At 37.5% G+C, this 25,515-nt stretch overlaps 1 protein-coding gene across 24 annotated transcripts in view; it reads left to right on the top strand.

The window, feature by feature from the left end:
* Positions 1-25,515, top strand: part of SORBS2 (sorbin and SH3 domain containing 2) — a 194,750-nt gene that overhangs the window by 89,213 nt on the left and 80,022 nt on the right. Inside the window, exon 1 of one of the 24 annotated variants that reach the window (XM_021396840.1) lies at positions 6,918-7,667. The exons of 21 other annotated variants lie outside the window; for them this stretch is intronic. The gene's annotated coding sequence lies outside the window, so the exon portion shown is untranslated. Of the gene's footprint in view, positions 1-6,917; positions 7,668-10,353; positions 10,389-25,515 lie in introns of those variants that run through there. 2 more of the 24 variants (XM_021396850.1, XM_021396855.1) reach the window with 2 other exon arrangements.

Genomic DNA, 25,515 nt, shown 5'->3' with positions numbered 1-25,515 from the left:
TTTAGGTAAAAATGTACTAATAAGACTCTCAATAGTATTTGGCACAATTTTCCTTTATTTCCTTGTATAGGTTAAATGCTTTGTTTCTAAAGCTGATAGTAATTGTCAGCAGAGAATACCTATAAACACGTAAATAGTCCACAATGTGCCTACTGTTAGGTTTTATGAACCATTTGTTAGGCTATGTCATGTGCCAAATACTTAATAGCATTAAAAGAAATGATTAACTTTTTAAGTCATAACATTTTTATTGCTCTGTGGGGAAAACCGTCACACTTCTGAATTCAGAGGTGCATTAAGCTTTTTAAGATTATTAATTACTTCCAGTTTGCAATGAATACAAACAGGTTTTCAAATAAACACAATTTAATCTTTACCCTAAGACACAGTCATTAATGCAGTATCAAATGGTAACTACCAGCTTCTTTTATTGTTTTTCTTTTTTTGAACTTCATAACTAATTTGCAAGCTCCTTCCCCCATCTCAGGAAATGCTATAACTTCTAATAATCTAATGGCTGAATCCTCAGACTCCTGCTGAAAATGCAAGTTTAATGTGGTATCATCAGGATTCGTTTGCATGAGCAAGTGTATTAAGTATATTGGGGGTCAAAGACTTCTCATTTAGTACAATTAAAAATAAATAAAAGGAGAAGCAAAGGAAAAATAAACTTGTGGTTCCTACTGAGAATTTCTGTTTGGCTGATCAGGTATGTAGGGAAATCGGACTTTATAGGTTCCTGCCTAACAGGGCTGCCCCTTTGTAGCTACATACCAGACAATGTGGCTTCAGATGCTTTTACTATATAAAGATATGTTCAAATCAAAGAGTTTGACATTTTTGTAAACTGAATTACTGTTTATACTTAGAAAAGAAACAACATATTGTGGCTAGATATGGAAAAAATATTTGGAGTGGACCTTCTTGGAATGAATTAAAGAAAAGAAATAGTGTGTACAAAATGCTTGACAAAGCAGAAAGTATAAAAATATCCCTGAACTCGCTCTGGTACAAAAAGGCAGGGTTAAAGCTGCTTTTCCAGTTCCTACATTGGCCAAAAACATGTTTGGAGTTCTTTTAAGGTAAACGAACAGGGTTCAGATAGCTGTAAGAAAAAATGTCTGCTTCCTTATATATAAATTCAGTGCTCGAAGTCTGTTGAACAGAAGTTGTTCTAGGCCTAAATCTAGCAGATTCCTACAGTGTATGGTTACATTTAGCTTGGAAATAATCCCATCCTTGTACAGAAAAGCATGTGCTTATATGCCGTAGAAGACCACAGAATTTATGAGCATATATTAAGAACTTTGAATCAGAGTCCTGATGTTTTTAAATTAGAAAGCTGTAAGTGGAAATCTGCTGCAATTCTAATGTTAGACAATCTTATAACTTCAGGTAGACGAATCGGAAAACTCCACTGCTTTATGGTATGCACTGTGTCTGTCTGCTCAACAACCTGTACCACGGGCTGCGGCAGGAAATGCCTCAACCCAGTTAATAGAAAATATCAGAAGGCAGTAGTTTACCTTCGCTTTGCAGATTGTCTCCTGTTAGAACACTTGTGTCATATTGAAAATTTTTTATTATTTCTCTTCAAGTCTTTTTAATCTGGCTAGAATTGATAAATAATCAGTTCTTTGGCTGCCAGTTCACATTACCACTTTGGGAGCCAATCTCCCCCTTGGCCTCCTGTTCATGTGTACACATGGCATGTGCTGTGCCAAATAGTCAGCAGAGGGACAGCACAATTTCTGATGGCATGTGCCTAAATCCCTGGCAGTGCTCTGTTAAGCAAATGTAGCATTTGCGCTGCGGTGTTACTGTCATGTTGTAGCGTAACACAGCACCAGAACACAGTATTGGTACAAAGTCTGAAGGCTACGGTGCCACATCTGTGGGCCTGTGGAAATCAAAGGTTATTTGGGGATCTTTGCTTCCTTCACGTAAGGCTTGTAGGGTGTGCAGCAGCCTCATCGGTCTAACGAAACAAAACTCTTTTCAGGCTTTTTTTCTATCATCCAACTCTCAAGTACCCTGTTTGCCTACCTGCCCAGTTAGAGGAAGGTGGAGTTTCAGTGAAGATACCTGTAGTCAGAGAACTAAGGTCAACTGAGGCTCCTCTGAGGGAGATGATCTGTATAGGTGCTGCACTGCCTCAGCCACGCTCAGTGTGGATGAGGCAGGAGCAGAATCCTGCTGCGTTTGCTTTGATTCAGTATTTACACTGAGAAGGAGAGTGAATTATAAAATAAGGATGCACATCTCAGCATGACTATAGATATTGCTTCTGGTGCCTTGTGGCCTTGCTCTGCATTGGATTAGTTTCTTGTTTTTTATGAGAAAGTGAAAGCTCAAAATGCACTCCCTCTTCTTTTTCCTTATGATCTGCACTACTAAAACTGTGTGGGACTGGGACTTTCTGACACACCTTTCTCAATATGATCTAAATACTTACTTCCTCTTAGTACAAGCAGGATGGAAAGATTTGAATGAAAGGGATGAATGAATCTCATGAAACAGCTGTCTATATACAAAAAGCAATTTGCGCATTTGCAGTTTGGGGATGGTTTTGAACAGTCATTTAATTAGACATGCATGTTATTAGTAGGTGCTTGTAGTACTCTCAGGACTAGTCCAAGGACCAGGGATCCGTAATGAAAATTTTCCATTAAAAATATAATTGCATAACACGTTGCAATACAAAGCCTACTGACAATTTTCTTGCTGGTTTTTTGTTTGTTTGTTTGTTTTTAATCAGATGCTGAGATCTAGACCTACAAATACTGAAAACAGGAAGTAAAAGGAAAGTTTTCTTTCCTGAGTAGAAGAACTAAGCACACAGGCAATATTGTTTGTGAAAAAATCAGAACAGGGTTGCTTTGCTTATAGTTTTGACTTTTTTTATGTTCTGATGATCTTGGTAGAATTGAATGTATGGTAGGCACTGGGGGTTTATTTGGAACTCTGTATTGCCATCTGACGGATCTTGTCTGGCTAGTTACTAATTACAGTTTCTAGTAGTGCGTTACCAGTACTAAGGAAGTTCAAAATGCTCTTTCTTAAGATGGAGTTTCTGGGAATCTTTTGACTATGCCAGCACCCTGTTGGACTCAGCTATGTGAAATTGCAATGAAACGTGAGCACGATACACTATGATATGCCCCTTAAGCTGATTTCATCAGAAAACATGTCTATTTCTGTATTAGGTGGGTCAAGTGTGCTCTTTTTATGAAGATAATAGAAAAGCACAGACAAAACATCAATGATTGTGAAAGAGGTTATTAAATGGATATGAAAGTTGTCATCATTGGTTACAACAGTGTGACTGGGAAAATCAGCATGAATTAATAACACTGAATAAAGAGAATTCTGCACTTCAAGCCAGTTGGGTAATTGTAGGTGTACTTTTACCATGAACTTTACATAGGACCTAAAAGAAGTATACTGAATTTCAGGAAAGTTAGAGAGATGGTCTCTGTATAGCAAATACAGGCTCCTTATGAGAAATTTGACTGTGTTGACAGAACAACAGATCATTTCAGCATTGTGAAGAAAGAGTGTAACTTCAGTTATGGATTGGGCACACGGGTGGAAATGTTCCCAGTTAAAAGCCTTACATGACTGTGAGAAGGTAGAAGGTAATGGCAGCACATGGTAATACAAAGAAGAGAAGCTGGAAAGAATGATGTGACGTCTGAAGCATTTCCTCTGAGACTATGTTCATTTAAAGTGCAAATTACACACCAGCTCAGATGATTCTAGACCACTGCTTCACAAACACAAATTATTCTATCATGAGGAACAGGCTTGTTTAATAGTCAGTCCTAGAGAGCTCTGAAACATTTAGTCCCCCTCAAGTTGCTTCAGAATGAAGTCCTTGCTTTAGGACACTTGCAGTTGTTCTGAAAGGGAAAGAGAGACTAAGCCAGCCCTACATCACAAGTGGCTTTCTGTGGTGTGGATAACATGCATATTGAATTAGTGGCTTTGATTATTTGATGGGGAAACGCCTCCAGACTGAGGAGCAGTAATAGCTATCAAAGGATATTCAGCAGAATTGTAGGAAGGAAACTAGACTTGCTTCTCAAGGCCTTAGCAAAGAATAAAAGAGGAAAAAAAAAAAAAAAGCATGTGATAGTGTCGCACAGATTCTCAGCCAAACAGTTTTTGCCAGTTGAGCCTACCAAAGATGCATGGCTGTCCTGTCTCTGCCCCATATTGGAATGGGCAAGGTGCGGTCATAGTGCTGTTCCCCAGGGGCTGCCTTTTAATGTTGGGGTGTTGAGGTCCTGATCCTTGCATTGACTGCTGGTGGGGGAAAGGGGCTGGAGAGTTGGTGGGTTTTGTGTTGTTGCTTGAGGTTTTTTCACTACTTAAATTGGGGGGAAAAAAAAAGTCACTGTCAAAGGTTAACCAAGCTCCTTTAATTACAAGTGCCCAGTGAAAATGTGTAGTGAAAAGCTAGCTATAACAGCTGCTATAGCCTCAGCCATTGCCTTTGTATTGTTATTTGTGCTGTGGGCTGTTTATGTGATGCAGTAGTTTTGACAGCTAATAAATTAGCTATAGCTGTTGAACATGAGTCTCAAAAGCTATTAGTCAATATGTGAGCATGGCTAATGTATTTAAGTGCCTTATGGGGGAGAACAGAAATCTGTCTAAGGTTGCTCTAATTTGATGTCTGTATGGCCTTTCTGTCAGAAAGGTTGAAGTGCTGAAAATCCTAGGATGGTTGGCCAGATAGGTTTATATATTTTGATCCTTTTTCAATCATGGTTTTCATGACATCACTCTAGGAACTTCTGTTTGCTGCTTCAAAAACAGCTGTAAAAAAATCACCACCTTACAGTAGACTTAAGTTTGTGTCAAAAATGAGATTGTGCATGCTAAGATTTTGTGTCAATGTACTGTAAACAGATGCCAGTACAGCTTCTTGTAAATGGAGCTTGGCAGTTGTATTCTGAAGCTAAGCTACAGAAAATGCATTTCTCCCTTATCTCTGCAATGTTCACTTCCAGTTACCTGATTATATGCAATGCAGTAGTTTCGGATGCACTCAAGAGGATGTCTAAAATCCATTTATGTTCCCAAGCTTGTTTATTTCTGACTGCCATTTTCTTGGCGAGATCGTAAAGATTATTTAATGTTCCTTCCTCCTCTTGTGCAGTCTTTGCTTTCAATTAATGAAAAAAAAAACAATTACAGAGTTTTAAACACTGCAGTGTTTTCCCTAGCTGCATGGACTAATGCTATTAAAACCTGGAGCTCTGGAACTTATGCTCAGAAGGACAGTCATCCTGTATTTCCTAATTCTTTCATGCGTTCTGCCTATGTGCTTAAAATATGCTGCAGGCCCAACCTGCCACCTTTATTAGTATGTTTAATTGCTAATCTCCCTAAACAAAATGATTTTAAAAGATTACTCAGAAGGCATCAATTAAGTTCACTTAATGGCTGGTGAAAACAAAGAGTTTCTAAAAGTATTTCTGTGTGTGAAGATAAAAACTGTTGCTATAAACATGAAGCTGTGTATGGTCTATCACTGAAAATTGTAAATGTGCAAATCAATTAAATTGGAGTGGGGAAAGCAACTAAGAAATACCAGAAAGGAGGTACAGGTAGTTAAAAGTTATAAGATTGTAAAATCAGAATTGTCTGACATTCTTAAGAGAATAAATATGGTAGGTTAAAAAGGTAATGAAGTGATATTGCTAAAAGCAAATGCATGGTCTGGAACTTCATTGTACTTTTACTCCTTTTCTCCATTGCTGTGTTCTCTGTATTCCTCCTACATAACATTCACTTTGTTTTCATTTTTTCAGTTGTCCAATCAAATTCTTCCCTTGCATTTCCCTGCTTGCTAATTAACCTACTTGTTTGAGGGTTTGTTTGTTTAGCGTTGTGCACATTGATATTCCTGTCAAATCAATGTCTCTCTTCGTAGTCATCAGATAAGCCAGGTGTCTTTCTCCATCTGGGTATCCAAATAATGTGCAATGCCACTTCTGCTCCACCTTCTATTAATTTTCTTAAAATTTTAATGAGGTTGTTAAGGTAAATGTGCTGTGCCACAACACAAATGAAGGGGGAATCTCAATTTCTAGATGAGCAGTGTGCCTATTCTTACCCAGTATGAGAAACATGATTGGTTATTGAATAATTTCTTCATAGCAAAAAGTGCATGCTTTACCTGTTTGATAAAATATTTTTATGATGAAGGACCTTTTTGAAGTGTAATTGAAGCTGACCTGTATGCTAAAAGCAGAGATACTTACAGATATACTTGTTGAGCACCTAAAATTGAAATAACAGCAGTAAAGGTATTTCACTTCTGTAGTTTAGTGGGTTTAACTCTGCAAAATTAATAATCTTAGATTGTTTGGACTCCATGCCTTAAATGAAAGGTGAAAGTCCAGCACAACTCCCAGATCCTGTTCTGCAGAGCTGTGCCCCAGTCTGTACATGCTGCATGGAGCTGTTCCATCCCTGGTGCAGGGAACTTCATGAGACCAATTCCTTCAGTGTTTGGGGGGAATCTCTCCCCTGCTGCAGCTGTTTCCCCTCAGTGAGCTTTAAGTTGCATTTGGTACTACTGCCAAGGTGCTCATGACCAGTACAAAAAAAAAAAAAAAAAAAAAAAAAAAAAAAAAACCAACAGCTGCACTTAGTTACAAATAATGTAATATTTTGAATATAGAGCCAAACTTACACAAGTAGTAACCTGGCTTTTGGAAGCAAAAAGTATATAAAATTTCAGAAAGTTCAATACAATTTCTGGCAAGCTCTCCTGCACAATATTTTGTTTCATATATATGATTAAGTGACAGGTTCCGTTAAAGGTCACAGCGATTTCTTGTTCTGACTTTGAGAAAGGAGTCCAGGTACCCTAAAACAGTATGGTCAATTTACTCTGAGATTATTTATGGATAATTTGCTTAGCAGAAGCCTTATCAGTCTAAAGTAATACAGAGGATTTTGTTAGTGTATGCTCTGCTTTGTCCCTTGTGGCTACTGAAAGTTAGCTCATGTTACGGAATTACCGCTTTTTTTCCCCTGGGAAAAATTTTCCAGGCTCCTCTTGTACACCTATTTAAAAGTCTCTTCGAAAGCAATGCAGAGAAAATGTCTCTCCTAAAGCCACTGCCAACCTGCCTCTGGTGTTAAATACTTCCCGGGTCTGCCTGAAAACAGGGAGAGGAGCTGTAAGGATGAACCAAATAAGCAGTTGGGATAGCACTGCTCAGCAAGAGAGGCTCTGTGACCATGCTGACCTCTACATGACTCAGTAACTCTGCATCCAGTGGGAGCTCAAAACAATGCGTTCCTGTCCAGCTACACCCATATTTGTTTCCTGCTGTCATACTTCAAGGAAATCTGCTGCGTGTGTAACAGTGACAACAGTAGTGTCTGAAAACAGCTCAGTTATCAGTGTTAATGCCTGTACTCTCTCTGTATGAGTCATACAAGCAAAACTGTGTGAAACAGAATAGTTGCTAAACAGTCAGCCAAAAGGTGCTTCAGGGTGGCTGTTCACTACAATTTGGCTTTTGGTTCACCTACACTAATGTTTTGGCAAACAAAGCAAATGGTTCGATAACCTTCTTGCCTCTGTGGGGATGTATTACAAAGTAATCAGTCGTGTGATGCTTGACTTTTTACAAGAAAAGGTAAGACTGCTTTTAAATGACTTTGTTTCATGTTTCTTAGTGTTCTCTAGCTTCATAGAAAGTGTGAGAGTTTTGGGGGAAAAAAAAAACAGTGTTCTTAAATAGCTTATCAGATCATGTAGTGTGTAAGTTTTCTCAGATAAGAAATTGAGATCAGTGGGACAGGGGAATCTTCATCTGCCCATGCCTTGGAACGCAGCTTGACAGAAGTGCTGTTTTCTTTCATATGGTCTTGGTTATGTCACTAAAACAATGTCTTTACAAATGAAATCCTCTACACTTGAAACAGATTTCTAGTTATTCTGATAATTCTTAGCTCTTAAAAAGAGTGAGTTTGTGTATTAAAAGTTAGAGGTGAAGTTCTTAAAAACAAGTGACTATAACCCAGTTTTCAGAGCACAGAAGTTTACTGAGAAGAGAAATGTAGGAGTCTTGCTTGTTTCAAGTGCCTACTTTTACAACAGCACTCATTGCATTTAGTTCAACATTAATTCATTTGCTCTTTTATAATCCCTTCATTGCAGAATTCTGTGTTTGGTGGGGATAAAGGAGGGATATGTCACATTGTTTTGGGATAGTGCAAACAAAAATGCGTCATCTTTGAAGCAGGCTGTGTTCATGTAGTGAAGTCAGGAAGTTGTTACACACGCTTGCCAGTATGGAAGCAGTACTTCGGTAATGGGAGAAGATTGAGCCAGTCTAAAAGATTTATGTGGGTTTGATAACCATTACTACATACAAAGTCTTTCTTGTAAGATATACTAAAAACTGGATTTGCACGAGGCAGAGGGGAGGGGAAGTGGTGACAAAATTACTTTGTAATAGTGGTTGATAGTTGCAACTGTTCTTGACACAGGTCCCTTGAACTTTACTACAACATTTTGTATATTTTTGCATGAAAATAAATATATTAAGTCATTGAGGATGCTCTGTGTATGAGACTTCAAGACAAATGCCAGTCCTTTATAAATTTATTTTTGACAAACCCAAATTGTAAAGTATCCAAAAATGACAAAACCCAAAAATTATTTTAGAGCCACCAAACAGCCTGCATCTGCTTCAATGCTTCCACAGGCAAATGTGGCATTCAGATACATCCTGCATCTGCATTCTGTAGTCAAAGTTAAAACTTTCGTTGTCGTTGTTCTGTCACCTTCTGTTTACTCTATGGCAATATAACAACATATATTATCTTCCATTTAATGTAGACAGGCTATTGTTACAAACTGTGATTTACCCAGGAATATGAACTGTAGCCACATTGTTCAGTGAATATTCACAGACCACTTATGTAGAAGGAGTTTGTATTTGCATAGGCTCTTGAGTCTTAAATTAGAGAACAAGAAAACCCATGCCATGTTTGATGTCATAAGTGGTGAGAGAAGTTCTGTAACATGCCATTTCTGTTTACACACAAGGCTTTTTCATCTGAAACATTTAGGGATAAATGTGTATAAGGGGTTGGATCCTCAGCTAATGTGTAAAGGGGCACCACTGACCTCAGTTGAACTGCACTGGCTTATGACAACTGAGGAAATAGCAGGAAGTATTTGCATTCTTCACTATTTCTGAGAATGGAAATTAGCAGACAAACAGACAAAATTATGGGAACCTTAAAGAAAATGGTTCATTTGTAAGACTTTCTTATTACTAATATTATACAAATAGGCTTTTTGTTAATACTAATAGGCTTTTTGTTAATACTAATAGGCTTTTGTTAATACTAAGGACTCCCTTTTCACTCAACTCATTTAAGTATTGATTGAGTACCACACAAATGAGGTTGATTTTTTGCAAAACTTATGAGGATATGAAGTTTAAGCACTATTTCCTTTATTTTTTAGCAGAAAATAGAGGTCTTTGGTGCTACGTACCTTCACTATGTGCAGTTTCTCCTTGGAGGAATTTAGCATGCAGCGCTTAGTTCTCTATGCTTATGAAAGTGAAGAGTTGTTATACATGTCTGGCCAGATTTTGTCCAAGTACAGGTATTTAGGAGAGATTTTCCAAATAATCACTAGGAACAGGGTAAGTAATAGCTGCCTTACTTCTACAGCCACTGAATGGTGATGGAGAATATGACCAAGGTGCATATTTTTGTCTTTCTTGCTGTTTACTCTGTATTTGTCAGCCAGCACCAAGGTTGTGAGAGACAGGAGGATGCTCAATATAAAATTAGAATGCCAAGGACAGGCAAAACAGTTAATAATTCATTGCTGATATAAAGACAAGGCCTTATCTTCCATTCTTCTTGTTCGTGCTGATGTCACTCAGCTGAAGTCAGTACGGAGCAATCCTGCATTAGAACATAGATCAAGCTTATAGTTTGCCTTAGATATCCACAGAGGGCTTAGACGTATCTACTACTACATGTTTAACACGTTTGAAAATTGCAGACTTTCTTATTGTGAGAATGAAAACTCAAAACATCTTGAACTGGCACTAAATAATTACTAGCATAAGGAAGGGGAAGTATTTGTTTACATAAAGACTATTTTCCACTAAAACAATTTATGTAAATCTTCATTTTGTACCTTACATTTTTTATGGATTAACTGTGACTGATTTGCTTTCTGCAAGTTCAGGATATACAGTAAACTCACTGACCTGATAGTGAGAGCATTTTACATATCTGTCATAATGCCTTCTTTGAATTAACTTTGTGTTCTAGGTAGTCTTGACTGTTGTTGCCCTCACTGACTTATTATAAAGGAGAGAACCGTAAGTTCTTCAGATTCTTTGCTCTATCTTTTCAAGGGCAATGATCCTTTCACTGAAGCTATGTGAGGGGATCTGTTCTGCAGTTGTATTTCACTTAAGATCAAGAGCTTACTTCTCTGTCCATCTGCTGTACGGTAGCTGTACAGATCATAGTGCTTCATGCAAATACTTGCAAGTGCAAGTTCAAAAATGCATTTATAGAATTGAATGATTGAGAAATAACAGATTCTAAATAATGTTGCTACTAAATACAAAATCATCAAAAGTAGATGTACAGCATATTGATAAGATCTACAGTTACTGTATTTTCATATATATAGCCCATAGATTTTTAAAAGACATTTAACAATTTATCTTCTGTTTAGGACCACTGCTTGTAATATATTGGAAAATTTTCCCAAAAGCTTTCCATGTTACTGTCTTTCTCCTTGTTTTCTCTCTTCTAGTCATCTTCCTTTCACTTGAATTTAATGTCTTGAATTTAAAGTACATTTTTGCACTTACCACTTCTGGGAGTAAACATGATAATCGCTACAGTTCTCCACATTACTTCTATGCCTGCAGATAATCTGACACCATTAGCAGTAAAGCCACTGTACTATGAGGATTGCTGGGCTGTGCTTCAGCTTGAGCACTGTGGCACTGGAGTGCTTGGGAGCATCTCAGTGAACTGGAGCTGCCAGAGCACCCAGTGTGCCTTGCTGTCAAAACACACATGGGTTTCCATGGGTAAGCTGAAAGAAGGTGTCAGCTTACAGAAGCTTGTTTGAAAAACCTGGTTTTCATACATTATGGAATGAAAGCAACTGAAAAAGCTATGGGCCCAACCTACAGACGTGTTATGCAGCTGGCAGTTATCTTTCCATTATCTGTTGACTGTTTGTATGTGCTATGCAACTCTAAAATTTAGGCTACTGTTTTTTTGGGTTTTGTTTGGGGTTTGTTTTTTGTGTTGTTTTTTCTTTTTCACATAAAGAATTATGGCTTATTTTAGACAACTACATTGATTAAAAACAACTAAAATTCATGCATGACTTGTAATTATTTTTAACCTGGAAAAAGTACAAAGTAAACTTATCCATCTTTCTGAGCCTAATTTGCTGAAAGTTTGGTTTTTTTCCAGTTAGATTTCCATTTTTCAAGCTGTTTGAGATAGCTCTTCAGAGGAAAAATTGCTCTAAGTTGTAGACTGGTGTATTAATAAAAACTGTGGAATGTGATCAACCATAATGATTATTTCTTTCTCTGAACGTTCTTAAAGTGTGCCATTATGGCTGTTTGTGCAGGCTCACATGAAGTACCTGTTAAAGTTGAAGCCTACCTTCTTGTGACGTGGGTGTGAGTTGGTGCACAGCTCAAATCAGTGGTGCTCTGAGTAGCAGCAGGATGTAATGAGCAAGTGCCAGAGGCTTTTGAAACAACACATTACAATGCACTGTAGAATAGGTGATTGTAGTTATAAAACTATAATTAAGTGTGTGGGAACTGAGAACATCTGCTACAGGAATGGCACTTACTGTTGCCAATTTTAAAAGAAAAAAAATTGCTGTAAAAATAGCATGAAAACATTTCATGCAACAGATTCGTTTGTGGACATAATTTTAACAATTAAGTAGACCAAAGAGAAGTTTGTAGAAGAAAATATTCTGTGACGCTCCCTTACATTATCTATCCTCTTTGTTATTCACACTGCACTCAATTAAGTTGAATAGCTGGTATTATAGCAAGGCATGTAACTGATCTATGAGTTTTCCTGAAACAGATACTATCTCATGTGCTAGCACTCCATGAATTAGTTGAGCGATGCTTACAATGCAGAACAATGAAGACCTGAATAGCACTTGTGGCAGGGTTAGAGTAACTGCTGCTACTGGAGGTACATCTGATAACCTTGAAGTCACATTACATTGAAGACAAGTACTGAACCCACTAAGAGTCAATGGAAGATTCCTGTTAGCTTCAGTACTCCTGGGGATGTACCTCTGGCAAAGTTTCACTAGTCTGTTTAGAAAGCAAAACAAGCTACATGTCATGATACTCCTGAAAGAAACCTTGTCTTAAGACTTAAAATTATTCAATTTATTTGAAACTGCATTATTGAATTCTCTAGACTGGTTGGCATAGATTGATGATGCCAATTATTAACGAACTCATTGAGCACATCCTGATTTTAGTTGCTTGGCAAGAGGTAGGAGCTGTGGTTCTACAACGTAATTATTTTGTACACTTTAAGAATTCTGATGATCTATATTTTAGCAAGGCTAGGACCTCAGTGACTGGAACACAAATGTAAACTTTAATCTAGCTTCATTAGGAATGTGACTTCTACCTTCCTTTTCAAAAATTGCGTATGTTTGAAAAATCTGTTTGCAGATGCTGAGAAGAGATTTAGCAGTCAGAATATCTGGAGATCCATCCTCATTGCACATGAGCAGAAAATTAGACTTGAATATTGAATGCTTCTGAGTGTAATTCATGTAATTGCTATTGCAGTGAACACTAGATCTAGCCTGAAACTAAGGTGACAGTGTTTGCTATTCTTTCAGACTCCCTGTAGACCGGTTTTGAAGGGGAAAAGTCTGCTTGGCTTGAAAACTGAGGGAATAAGAGCACTGGACTGTGACAAATAGCCTGAGGCAGGGGAAGGGGGAGTTGTGTTTGGAGGGCAGTTACAAGAACGCTGGCATTTAAGCAAGTCCAATAGACAAAGGTAAGACTCACTAGAAAGGAATATGGGACTGAGAACTTAAGCTGAAAGCTAACTGCAGTTGCCTAACTTCATTAGCAATTAGTGTTTATAGAAAAGTGATTTGGGTGTCCATGCACCGCCACCTCTTCCATCTTTTAGGAGGAAAAAAGTCTGAACAATGACATGAGAAACACTTATGCTGCTGTTATAAAGGCTGAGAGTCGGAGATGCTGGAATTAAAGCTACCTCTCCGTATGGATGCAGTTACTTCAATGGTTTCATATCCCATTGTTTCTGCAAAGCTGTAGCCTCATCCAGAGCACAAGCTGGATCTTATCATGGGATACATTAATAGGAAGGAATGAAAGTACCCTGTTGTAGGGCCCTAAGATCCTTCTCTCACTTGCTGCCAGTATGTGTGATAGTAGAGATGAATTAGACTGAATACAAGTTCCAGTTTGTGTCCCTGCCCGCACAGTTCCTGAGGTTTTGACATTGTGCACTACCACAGAAAGCTTCCAGCTGTGTATGGCTGACAGTGTGTACTGCACTATGTGGCCATGCTCTGCAGTGCTGTGCAGGCACTCAGCCCTCCTCCCCAGTGATTCCAAACTTTGTTCATCAGTTGCTGCATGCCTGGCACCAATCTCAGGCTGGATCTGGGGAAGTGCTTGGCACTTATACCCACAGTTGATGTGAAGGGGGAGTTTGATTAGCACTATCCATGTTGGAAGTATTCTGATAAAATGGACCCAAGTTATCTTTAATTCAGTCACCCAAAGTTACTAAAATTATTTCCAGTCTCTGTTATTTCATCAAGAATATGGTAGCTTTCTGAGCCAGAAATAACATAGTGAAATGCATAGCTGTTCAAGCGATCAACGTTTAGTATAAGCCTCGAGGAAAATTAAGTTATAAATGAGGTTCATGGCTGCATGCTGGGCTACCATTACGTTCACCGTTGCTTAGTTCCTTATAGGAAGAACAGAATTCTTTCTGTACACAAGCAAATTAATTGTCTTTAAAGCAATCAAAAATTTTATGTTACATCACTATAGTTCTTAAATTACAGCTTTTTAATCATTATATTTGTAGATTGCAGGCAAAAGATAGAGGCGTGTGGACGTATGTGTATATGTATATGCATGTTCTCATATATTTTCTCACTGGAAAAATGGAGGGTTATGCCAGGTTAGAAACAAGTATTTTCATTTCACAGAATGTGTGTGGTCAGTGTATTTAGTCTTCTTTCAGCTGAATGAGAATTCCATTTAAATGTTCTTGAGGTAACATCTGTATGACTTGACTCAGAATCATTTATTATTCAATCTATTGTTATACAGACAGAACTGAGAAGAGGCAATCTTGTGCTGATAAGGAATCATATTGTCTCTGACCTTCGCTGTCTGGAATCCTGAACCAAAGCACTGAGCAGTTTTTCCTCATTTAAGATCTGTAAGAATAGCAAGAGTGAGTGTCACACGATAATGTTTTCTCCCCACACTGGAAAATCAAATATCAGAGTAGTACATTCATAGAAGGTATAAGTAAATACATGAACCGAGCAAGAGGTAATGAAATAGCATTATTAATATCAAAATATTTAACCACATAATTTAATATTTTACCCTATTGGTAAAAATATATTATCTGTAATTCTTGGGGAGAACTGAGAGGGAAAATCAATCCTTTGATTAATAAAGTTAAATTTGATAAATGTAAATTCAGCTATTACAGAAATGAATGTTACTTGCAGGAAGTAAATATAATATCTATAAAGTAGAATAGGTAACAATTGTTTGGTTTTATGGATAACAATTTGTATGGTAGAAACCGTATGCTGTATAGTTATGCTTAGATAAGCTCTCATCTGAAGACCTGTAACAGTAATAATCCTGGGAAATAGTATTTTCAAAATTTTGTTTATGCTACAGTTTTATTTCAGTAATGCAGAAACAGTTTTGTGGTGGTAGAATTTTTGCATTGATTTTATTATAAATTCTTTAATGTCTTCTCTTAGCAAGTTGTTGCTCTTAGCAGCTACCATTTGCCCAGTGATCAAGGGGATGGGCAGGTATGGTTAATGAAAATTCAAACTTTTCCTTTGTGTTTGATTGAACATTTAGGGAAACCTTTAAAAAAAAAAATGTTGAGGGAATCAATGTTGATTGGTACCTCTACCCATTGAGGAAAGGCTGCATCTCAGCAGAGACTAGGATCTTATCCTGGTATGTCTGTGTAGACAGTCCCTCTCCTGAAGTTACAGACACGTAGAAGAGAAAGCTAAGTTATAAAGGTAAAATGATAAAAAATTGACTTTTGAAAGTCAATAGCAGAATCAGGCATAGAAACCAAATGCTAGCACTCTATTATAGAAGATAGCCTGCTATGCCATATGGCACCTGGCCTAAAGGAGGCTTGGACCATGTAAGACTGCTTGACAGAATGGTTCAGTTTTATCCTTGAAATGTCACTGAAATTAAATTGACAGGAAAGTCATTGGAATTTATAGAAATAAAAATAAACACATCCATTACTCATTTTTCTTCTTAGATATACAAGTAGATTTAATTGGTATGTGAAACCATGTCTATTTGAGAATGGCTGTAAGTTTAATAATGCAGCCATTACATGAAACCCCCTCCGTAAACAGATCTTAATTTACAGTAAATGGGAACATAAACATCCTTTGTTTTCTTGGTCTTTTTGCTTAGTGGGTCACTGGGCTGTTCTGAGATGAGGGGACCTTTTCCCATGAGTGGTTTTCAGCAACAGCTTTTGATAACCATCAGTCAAGGAACTGCTAGACACTCTCCCACTGAATAGGCAGATTCCATTTCCCTTTCAAAGCCTGATTTTTTTTTTTCCCCAACGTACTCAGGTTTTCCAAGTTACCTCAGTGACTCCTGCTTTGTGGTCTGAACCTGCTGGTTATCCCTGAATTCCTCTAGAATGCCAGAGTAGTCTAGTTTTGGAATTAAAATTGCCAGACAACAGACTCTCACTAGTGGAAATCTCTCCCTAATATATTTGAATGGATTGGATTGGCAATCTAACACAAATTTATGGTGCAATTACATGAAAGGCATATGGAGAAGACATATGATTCTATTCCTTTGTGTTCTTAAGTGTATTTCAAGTTACTTTGCAGATTCATGCTCACATTTCAGTCTTGTCAGCTCTTCAGGTATCAGACAGCATCTGTCAGGTTTCACATGTGCTTCCTTTTTCTCTTTCTAGGCCATTTCTGTCAAATACTGTAGTTTTTTCTCAATTAAAAAATACTTATTTTCTTTCCCAGTTTCTGTAAAGACTGAGCATTTTGTATGCTCTCTTCTCTAATTCTCTTTAACCTGGGAGTTTTAATGTTATGCTATTTCTGGCTTCTCCAGGATCAGCAGAGGATGAGTTAAACAGCAGAGTCCTTAAGTGTGCTGGTGGACAGTTAAAAATTGAGAGGGAGAGAGAAAGATAAGCAACCAATCTCTAAATGTGAACCAAATCTCCATAACTTCTGAAATTCAGTTAGCAGGTACAGGTAGCTAGCATTAGCAGTTCTTAATAATGTGAGTTTAAGTGTGCTACTAATTATAATTGCTGGTAGTTCTTTCCTTGATTATTTATCCTAGGAAAAATTGGGGCTTTTTGTTTTATTGAAGCATGTTGGACTTCATTAGGTATTAAACCAGTCAAAGTACAGTGCATGTACTAGTGTTGTAAACGACAGAATGACAGACTATCGCGAACTGGCAGGAATCCACAGTGATCATTGAAGTCCAACTCCTGGTTCCGCACAGGACCAAATTCTATGTCTGAGAGTATTTCCCAAATACTTCTTGAACTCCATCAGCTTGATGCTGTGACCACTGCCCTGGGCAGCCTGTTCCATGCCCTCCACCTTCTGGTGAAGAACCTTTTCCTAACACCCAGCCTGACCCTCCCCTGACACAGCTCCGTGCCGTTTCCTCGGGCCCTTTCACTGTCACCAGAGAGCAGAGCTCAGCACTGCCCCTCCACTCCCTGGGAGGAATTGTAGGCTGCCAATGAGGCCTCCCCTCAGTCTCCTCTTCTCTGGGCTGAACAAACTGAGGAAACTCAGCTGCACCTCATACATCTTGCCCTGCAGCCCCTTCACCATCTTGACAGTCCTCCTTTGGATACTCTCCAATAGTTTTATGTCCTTCCTGTATTGTGGCACCCAAACTGCACACAGAGATTGAGGTGAGGCCACGCCAGCGTCTAATCACTTCCCTCAACTGTCTAACAGTGATGCTTAAACAATAGAAGGTACGTTGTTTTATGTGTATTGTATGGAGAAGGAGGGTGAAGCTATTTGAAATGAAAAATGGTGATTGTGTATCCTGGAAATGTGCAAAACATAGTATCAGGAAAACATACTAACAAAAGATTGCAAAGCTGATCTATTCTTCATGTGTGGTAGGCAAGTTTTCCTGTGTTTTGCGAGCACATAGTCTTGCTGCTACTAAGTATCTTCTTTGGAACCACTTAAGTCTCTGTTGGAACCACAGTTATGATAAGGAGTGCTAAGATTTTTCAGAAATAGCCAAACATGGTAAGAATTAATGAGATGAACAGCTGGAATAAGACACTTGTTATAGCACATTGGGAAGATCAAAGTTTACAGTGTTTGAGTTGCTTTGAAGCATTTAATGCTGAGTCATTTAGTGTGAACATTAACAGAAGCTGAAAGGAATTACTGTCCTGAAAGGCAGCTGTGACTCTGGATGAGTCTTACATGTTTGTGTTTAAACTCATTGCCACTTAACTGTTGCTTGATCTTTCTGCCATTAGTCTGATGTATGTCAGTATGCAGACTGAAAGGCTACCAGTAGTTCATTGAGCAGCAGAACTGAAGAAATCTGGTGTCTTTTCAGATCAACAGTGAATAAATCTGCTCTAGTTTTGCTTCACAGCTAAAGTATTCTGATTATCATTTCGCATTTTATAGTTCTTCATTTCAAATCAGTGTGATCTCCTTCGTAATTTTCGAACATTATCTGATTTCTATCAAGTTGTACTTCTCTTTGTTTGATTTGTAGCAAGGGTCATAAGGTATGTGCAACTATCCATACACAGCTTGTAACTTTTCTTCCTGGTATGATACGCTTATCTCATAATGCTAGGATAGATCACCAATTTGGTTTCGATAACATCTGTATTCTTTGTGAGAATTGCTCAGAACAGTAAACGGTCAATTTTATTTAGGCCTATGGCTCTCTGCCAAACTTTGACAAAATTGGCTGAAAGTTTTAAGTACTTAGGGGTAATGCATTTGCCTGTGTGATACCATTGAACTTACATCTTAGTAAATAAGAAGGATGAAAATATTCCAGTGAAAATCATTTTAGTTAATTTCGTCAGTTATATAGGGGTTTTTTTTGTATTTATGAATGTGTTAAAAAGTCTAGAACTAAATTCTGTTACTTACAGAATTATGCTACAGCATAATTGTTAAGAATACATTACAGAATCTTACAACAATAAAAAAATAGATTAGTCTAGCTCTGTTAAACAGATGTAAAATTACATCTATTTCAGGGAAGCATTTTTCTAATTTTAAAAAGGAAGAAAATAGGAAAGGATTTTTCCTCTAATGAATGAACACTATTTCCACTGATTCTAATGGGAGGGGTGTTGACTCATGAAAAAATTCTTATTGGAAGGAATGATATATAAGTGGAGATTTGTGCATGTAGAAATGCATTGTGTATCATGCTGTATAAACATGGAAATTTTGATTAATGATACTTGAAGCATTCAAGTGACCCGTAATTAGCAAGTTTTACTTTCATCATTTATTTTCAAGATTCTGCAAGTGTTTGTCATGTGTTTGTTAGTTACTGAAGGCTAATGAATCCATATTTAACTATCACATGATGGGTTTTAAATAGGAACACAGTTCTAATTATTCTTGGAATTTGTGTGTTGAGAAAGATGGAGGATTAGTTGCATAAGGCCTGTTTTATTTGGATCTTCTGGGAAATAAAAATTTGAGTTAAGGGAATTTTGAGTATGTGTGTTAAGTACTGTATTTAGTAAAATAAGCTACTTGAGCATGGTGAAATGATTGGCATGTCCTAATCAGACCCTCTTCTGTCAAACGTTTCCATATTTCCAAAAAGTGATCTAGAAAGCTTGTGTATTATTAGCTCTATCTAGTTTTGCTCCCCTGTTCCACTGGTATTGAGCTGGAAGGCACAATGAACTCCACTAAGTTCTGGTAATCCAGGTGTTGAAATCATATCAAGCGTATGTGTGTGACCAAAACTGCCTTGCTACCACCAGTCCCAAGGTGAAGTAGTAGGTAAATTTGGGGTTGTCTCAGGCATGCGTCTTCTATATGGGCTCTGGCCTATCTGGTAGTGGCACGTGTGTGCATCTATAACATTGAAGTTTAACTGTCAAGGGAACTGCTGAACTGAGGAGATGCTTAATGAGTTTCAAGTACTGAAGGTGAAGGTTTTTTTGTAATTATGTCCATGAACGCTAATGAAGTTAGTTTTCCTCAGCTTAGGCATACTTCAGGTGAATTAACTGCATTCAAATAGTCATCAACCTGCTCAGTATTAAGACATCAGGCAGTTTTGCAACTTGGAAAATATGGCCACCTTCAAATACTTTCATACACAGTAATGAAGGATATGGCTGGGGTGCTAAAAATTAGTAATTTACTTTGCTGTACTAAGAGCATATATCTGCAGTGATAACACCTAATGCTATTGCAAGTTTTGGCGTTTTTGATACATAGTCCAGTAGTCCTGTTATGATACACATTCTACATGTGGTATTTATCACTGCTGTTTGGTACTACTAAAACCTGCTAGTTGACAGGTTTTTTTAGGATCAACAATTTAGATACTGGCAGAGCTCCACTGCATTCAATGTGGCTGCACAAATTTCCTTGGCTACATTATCGCACAATGCATTTAATGAAACCGTGCGTAGCAAAAAAAAAGCATTCTTAGAATGATCTTTGGGAATCCATGGTCACCTGAAAAAAAAATGGATCTCTTCTAGTCAGTAAGTCAGCTTACTCCCAAAATGTTCATTTGCAGATGTGCTGTACATTTACTTCAGGGACATGCTCTCCACTGGTAATCTTAAGTTGCTGTCAGCCTACAAAATTATTTAATTTGAACAAACACTAAGTTTCTGTTGTTTTGCAGTAGAGAAGGAAGACAAAAGCAGGAGACAAAAATAATCTGCACTGAGGGCTAGAAATTCACAGTCTTTAAAACAGTACTAGGTGGTTGGGGGATAAAAAGGAAGAAATGTGGATTACAGTGAGTAGGTAGAGGGTGTTTTCTTTGTCTATATATTTAAACTATTAAAATAACAAAAAAATCACAAACACAGTACTGGAATTATTAGTAAAATTTTCTCTAATGGCAGAGTTTTAAGCAGATCCAGAACATAAACGCAGCATTTCGTCATTTTGATGTGACAGAAAAAAACAATTACCTATTTAGAGCTAAGTGCAGAAGTTAACTTAAGTTTCTTTTTAGTATGCAGCTAGTCAAAAAAAATACACATAAAATAAAAATCATGCTACAAAAGGAAGAAGAATGTCTCAACTTCTTTCTTTAGAGATCCCAAATTTAAGAATATATGGTAATTGTTTTTCTGTTCTCTGTTGTATTACGTTTGAATAACACTTTTTAGAACCATAGAATCACCAAGATTGGAAAGGATCTCCAGGTTCATCCAGTCCAACCATCCACCTATCACCAATATTTCCCATTAAACCATGTCCCTCAGTACAATAGCTGAACACCTCCAGGTGTTCAAAACACAATAGCAACACCTCCAGGGATGTTGACTCCTCCATGTCCCTGGGCAACCCATTCCACTTCACATACATTGGCTCCCCATAGCTTCCATGATCAAGCTGAAACCTAGGGAAAGTAGGAAATCAGATCAATTCAAAACCGCTGTCATAGTGGAGTATTTTTAAGCATTCTTCAGTGTCAGAGGTGTTTTCCCTGTGCTTGTCATGCGCGTTAAGAATGTGTTGTTGTATAGACTATTTCATTTCTCAGCAAAAATCAAAACGCCATTGGTTGGATATTTTTCTCTTAAAGTGCTCAAAAAATGTAATAGAAAATGTGCAAGTTTTTATTGTAATTACTTCTTAACTACTTAACTTGATACCAATTTAACATGCAACAATATGAAATTTTCCCTCTGATTTATGCAACTAAAAAATCGCTGTAAGGAACTTTCAGATTAGAAACATGTAATCTTTCTCTAAATTTTCATTACTTTTTCTCTCTTATCAAACATTTACTTTATTTTCTTCCTGTTTTATGAAGAAACATGGGAAAAGACAAACACCATACCACTTCTTCCTTATCTTGCATTTGTAACATTCTCAGAGGAAAAATTACATTGGGAAAACAGCCAAATGCCTGGAAAGTCCTGTGCTATCAAATTTATTCTCTTTCTTTCAGTCACCTTTTCTAAGTACACTTGCCAAATCCAGGCTCTTGATTTTGACCACAGCAGTCTTGATAAATGCTTCAGACATGAATGGCTTCCACGAGTAGAAATCACCTTCTGATTTTCAACTTCGGTTTAAGACAAATAGTTCATAACAGTTCTTGTGCCAGCATTGTTCCTCTATTTCCTCCAGTTATGTCTACTCCCTTGATGTGTTTATAAAGGATGGTTAACCGTAGCCTCCTGTGATGTATTCTCCTGTACCTGTTGCTCTTTGGACTCTTGGTTATGGGAACTAGAACTACTTGTGGTTTTCAAGATGAAATCTCCTCAGTGCTTTGAGTAGTCTGTGGGGGTTTTATTGCAGGAGAACTGAGCTTACACTGAAAGTTAAATACCTACCTAATTTACTTTTATTGATACTGTGGACAGTTGGAATATCTTCAAGTTTTTATCCCTAATTTTATCCCTAATTCCTAGCAAACTAGAGGAAGTTGTTTAGTTGATTCTAGCCGTATACAGTTTACTGTAGTACTCAGCACCAAGAATGCTGAAATATAACTCAGATCAGCTGCTTTTGGAAAAGAGAAGTTGTGTATATAATAATATTTTGTCTTTGAGCCTCCTTCAGGCTATTAAGTAGAATAAATCAACAGTATTTTCAGACACAGTTTATTTGGACATTGCCAGTTTCTTTTGGAAGGAAAATAGCAGTAGTCTGAATGTTTTGATTCAAAATATACCAAACAAGGTAAATTACCATCTTGCTCTTCACAAGCCTTTCAAAAACTGTTTAAGGAAGAAAACAACTGGTTTCCTGGGGTTCGCTTGCCAGTTAGCTACACAGATAACAAACTTGGCATTTCAACATTGTCTATGCTCTAGGCCACAGAGCCAGAGACAGATAACAAAAGATACCTAGAGGCTGGATGGGTTTGAGCTGATACTTACATGTGGCATTTAAGGATTTACAAATCATTAAGCTAAGAATTTAGCTGTAATGACACTTTTCAGTGTTTCTACATATTTCCAAAAAAATATCTTCTCCTTTATCAAAGGATATTCTGAATTTTAATGTTCTCTTTCTTTACCTAGTTACAGATTATGGTTACTAACAAAGATGATCTTAATTGTTTGGGTGAGGTGCAAGCAGATAATAGCATGTTACTGCTCATTTAGGCTTTGATTCAGAAAGCCTATGCTCATGTTTGTTTAGCTGATGTTTGGTTGGATGGTACAGCTCCTGCCTTACACCTGTAGGTGCTCTAACATCTGATCCGTAATGGAATTAAACCTCAAACAGTAGAGATGCATCTTGTGTTCACGAGTAAACTGAAGGTGGAGAAACCTTTCTTGACTTCTCACTAACTCTTTTTATAGCTGCATATAAATGTGGAACAGAAGGGGTGACAGAATGGCTCCCCACAGCACCCCACACTTCATAACTTAGCAGGAACAGGAGAAGCAATCACAGCTAGGTGCAAGGTCTTCTGGGGAGAACAGAGCTGGTGTCAGTGAGTTGCCCACAAGTGTTTACAGTAACATCTCACAGTGCAAAGTATTGCTGAGCTGAAATAATCTTTGTGGTGTTATCAAGAAATAAGGAGTTATCAAGAAATAATACAGCAATGTACCTTATGTATTTAGTGAAACTAAATCAGTGGTAACTGCAGCTGTATCCAAGCTAACAGACCCATTTTTGTGCATTAGCACTGTCATAGAATCACAGAATGGCCTGGGTTGGAAGGGACCAGCAGATCACCTAGTTTCAATCTACCTGCTGCAGGCAGGGATGCCAAACACTAAATCAGATACTGGATCAGGCTGCCAAGGGCCCCTTTCAACCTGGCCTTAAACAGCCCCAGGAGTGGGGCATCCACAACTTCTCTCAGTGGAAAATTTCCCCTTGCCACTCTGGTCAACTTGGTGTTCCTTTATCTTATCATCTAAGATTAGGTATGAATTTTTTAGAAGACCTGCCTGAGCTTGGTGGCTAAATCAGCAGTTGTTGATTTTGCAAACTTATACATTCCAGACACACTTTGTGCCTGCACTATAATTATGGGCATTCCTTCTGTTTTGGCATCCAAGAGCAGAATACCTTAGCTGATTGTGAGGCATCCTTTTGGTAAGGAAGACTGTCTCATACTTCCAGAGGAATATTCATCACATCACTCAGGGGTACAGATTAGAGTTTTCTACAAGCCCATTTACCCAGAACAATTTTCAGGAGGCAAAGAAGTAGGAACAGAAATGCAAAACAAAGCCCTTTCCTTCCCCTCCTAAACCAATTTCTTGAAGTAGGAATCTTAATGTTCTTTCAGGCAAATTTTAATGTTTAAGTACATTGCTTTTGTACATCTGGCTGTTAATTTCACTGCATTCATTTGAATCCTACTGCCAGTATCATTAATTATTTGAACACTCCTTTAACTCTTTACCAACAGAAAATTCCAAATAATTTTAAATGAGCAGTGGCAGTTAGTTAAACTGCAAGGCCTGCTGTTTGTGTCAGTTCAATCTATATGGCTTTCTTTGCTTGCATACTTTTCAGGTATATATGGCTGTGGGTTTTTTTCTATAGGAAAATGAGAATAATGTGGAAACGTGAATGATTTGTATTGCAATCCTTCACTGAAAGTCAGCCATGCAGTGTAATCAGGATAGGAAAAGTCTTAAGAGGACGAAGGTTCAGTGCTAAAACTGAGTGTTGTGTGTTAAAACTTCAGTAAAAGTTAAGCAATCTTCATTGTAAGTATATCAAAGCCACCTGCTAAAAATCGTGTAAAAAAAGTGTAAAAAAAGTAAAAAAAGTGTTCCAAGAGTTCTGTACTTGTTGGGTCTGAAAATAAATATCATGTTGCATTTCATTGCTTGTTTGCAGTACCATCAGTGATTCAGTTCCAGGCTAAAAGAAGGCTTGAAAATGGTGTCTCTTCTAGCAGCCTGAAAACGTTGTAAGAAGTTGGGGCTTTAAAAATATTCTGTTGCTGTTATGTAAATCCAAAGTGTCAGTCAAAGATTATTTATCAAAAAAAAAAAAAAAGAGAGAGATCATTTGCCTTAATTTTTCAAGCTCTTTTAGAAATTTTCTGATAGCTGCAGAATAGATAGAATGTAATTTAAACTTTATTCATTGCCAGATGACTATTTCCATAGTATTTAAGTAGGTTGTTGGGTTGTTTTTTTTTTCTGTTTTTTGTTTTTTGTGTGTGTGTGTGTGTGTTTTAATCATACATGCTTTTTGTCACAAAACTGACTTTGGATAATAGCAACAGAGTTCAGACAGTTTCTTCAAATACTTTAACACAAAGTATTGCTTACCAGTAAGTTTTTCAAGCAGCATGGAATCTGGCTTCATTATGAGTACAAGAGAATATGGCAATTTAATCATCATTTCAAAGGTACAGGTAATTCAGTCCACCTGTTGAGCTGAGCTCAAATTCTATTTTGATGTTTGTCACTGTTAAATTATATTAAATATTAGTTATCTCAAGTCTTCCGTTATAGAAAGGGTCACTCTTCCAACATAGTTGAGTAGTTTATACTTAGTTTTTAACAGCTTTGCTAAGTAAAAAAATACAATGATTTTCTATTTGCTTCTATAGAATGATTGTTTTCAGCTCATACTTTTTTGTCCTTCAGTGTTTCTCATTCACTGAAGTAAATTATAGTGGGCAGCATGTATGTAACATACAGCTGAGACTGATGAGTGCACAGCATGCTCTGTGGTTCTTACCTGTGGTAGAATGGGGTATTCTTTGAAACCAGTTCTGCGTTTATCTTGTTTGTCATTCTCTTATGCTACTGCAGTACCTTAAAGAGGCTGAGAGAGAGAGGAGTTACTGAAGTTCCCGAACCTCACATAAATTTGAAACGTAAAATGTCAGTAGATGGAAAATACTGTTCCAGTTGGTGCTGTGACTTACACCAGTAGATTGAAGTGGCCTGTTAATGAAGGATGTCCTGCTTTTTCTA

Source organism: Numida meleagris, chromosome 4 (genome assembly GCF_002078875.1).
Source record: "Numida meleagris isolate 19003 breed g44 Domestic line chromosome 4, NumMel1.0, whole genome shotgun sequence".
Taxonomy (NCBI): domain Eukaryota; kingdom Metazoa; phylum Chordata; class Aves; order Galliformes; family Numididae; genus Numida; species Numida meleagris.
This window is presented reverse-complemented; position numbering and strand designations above follow the sequence as displayed.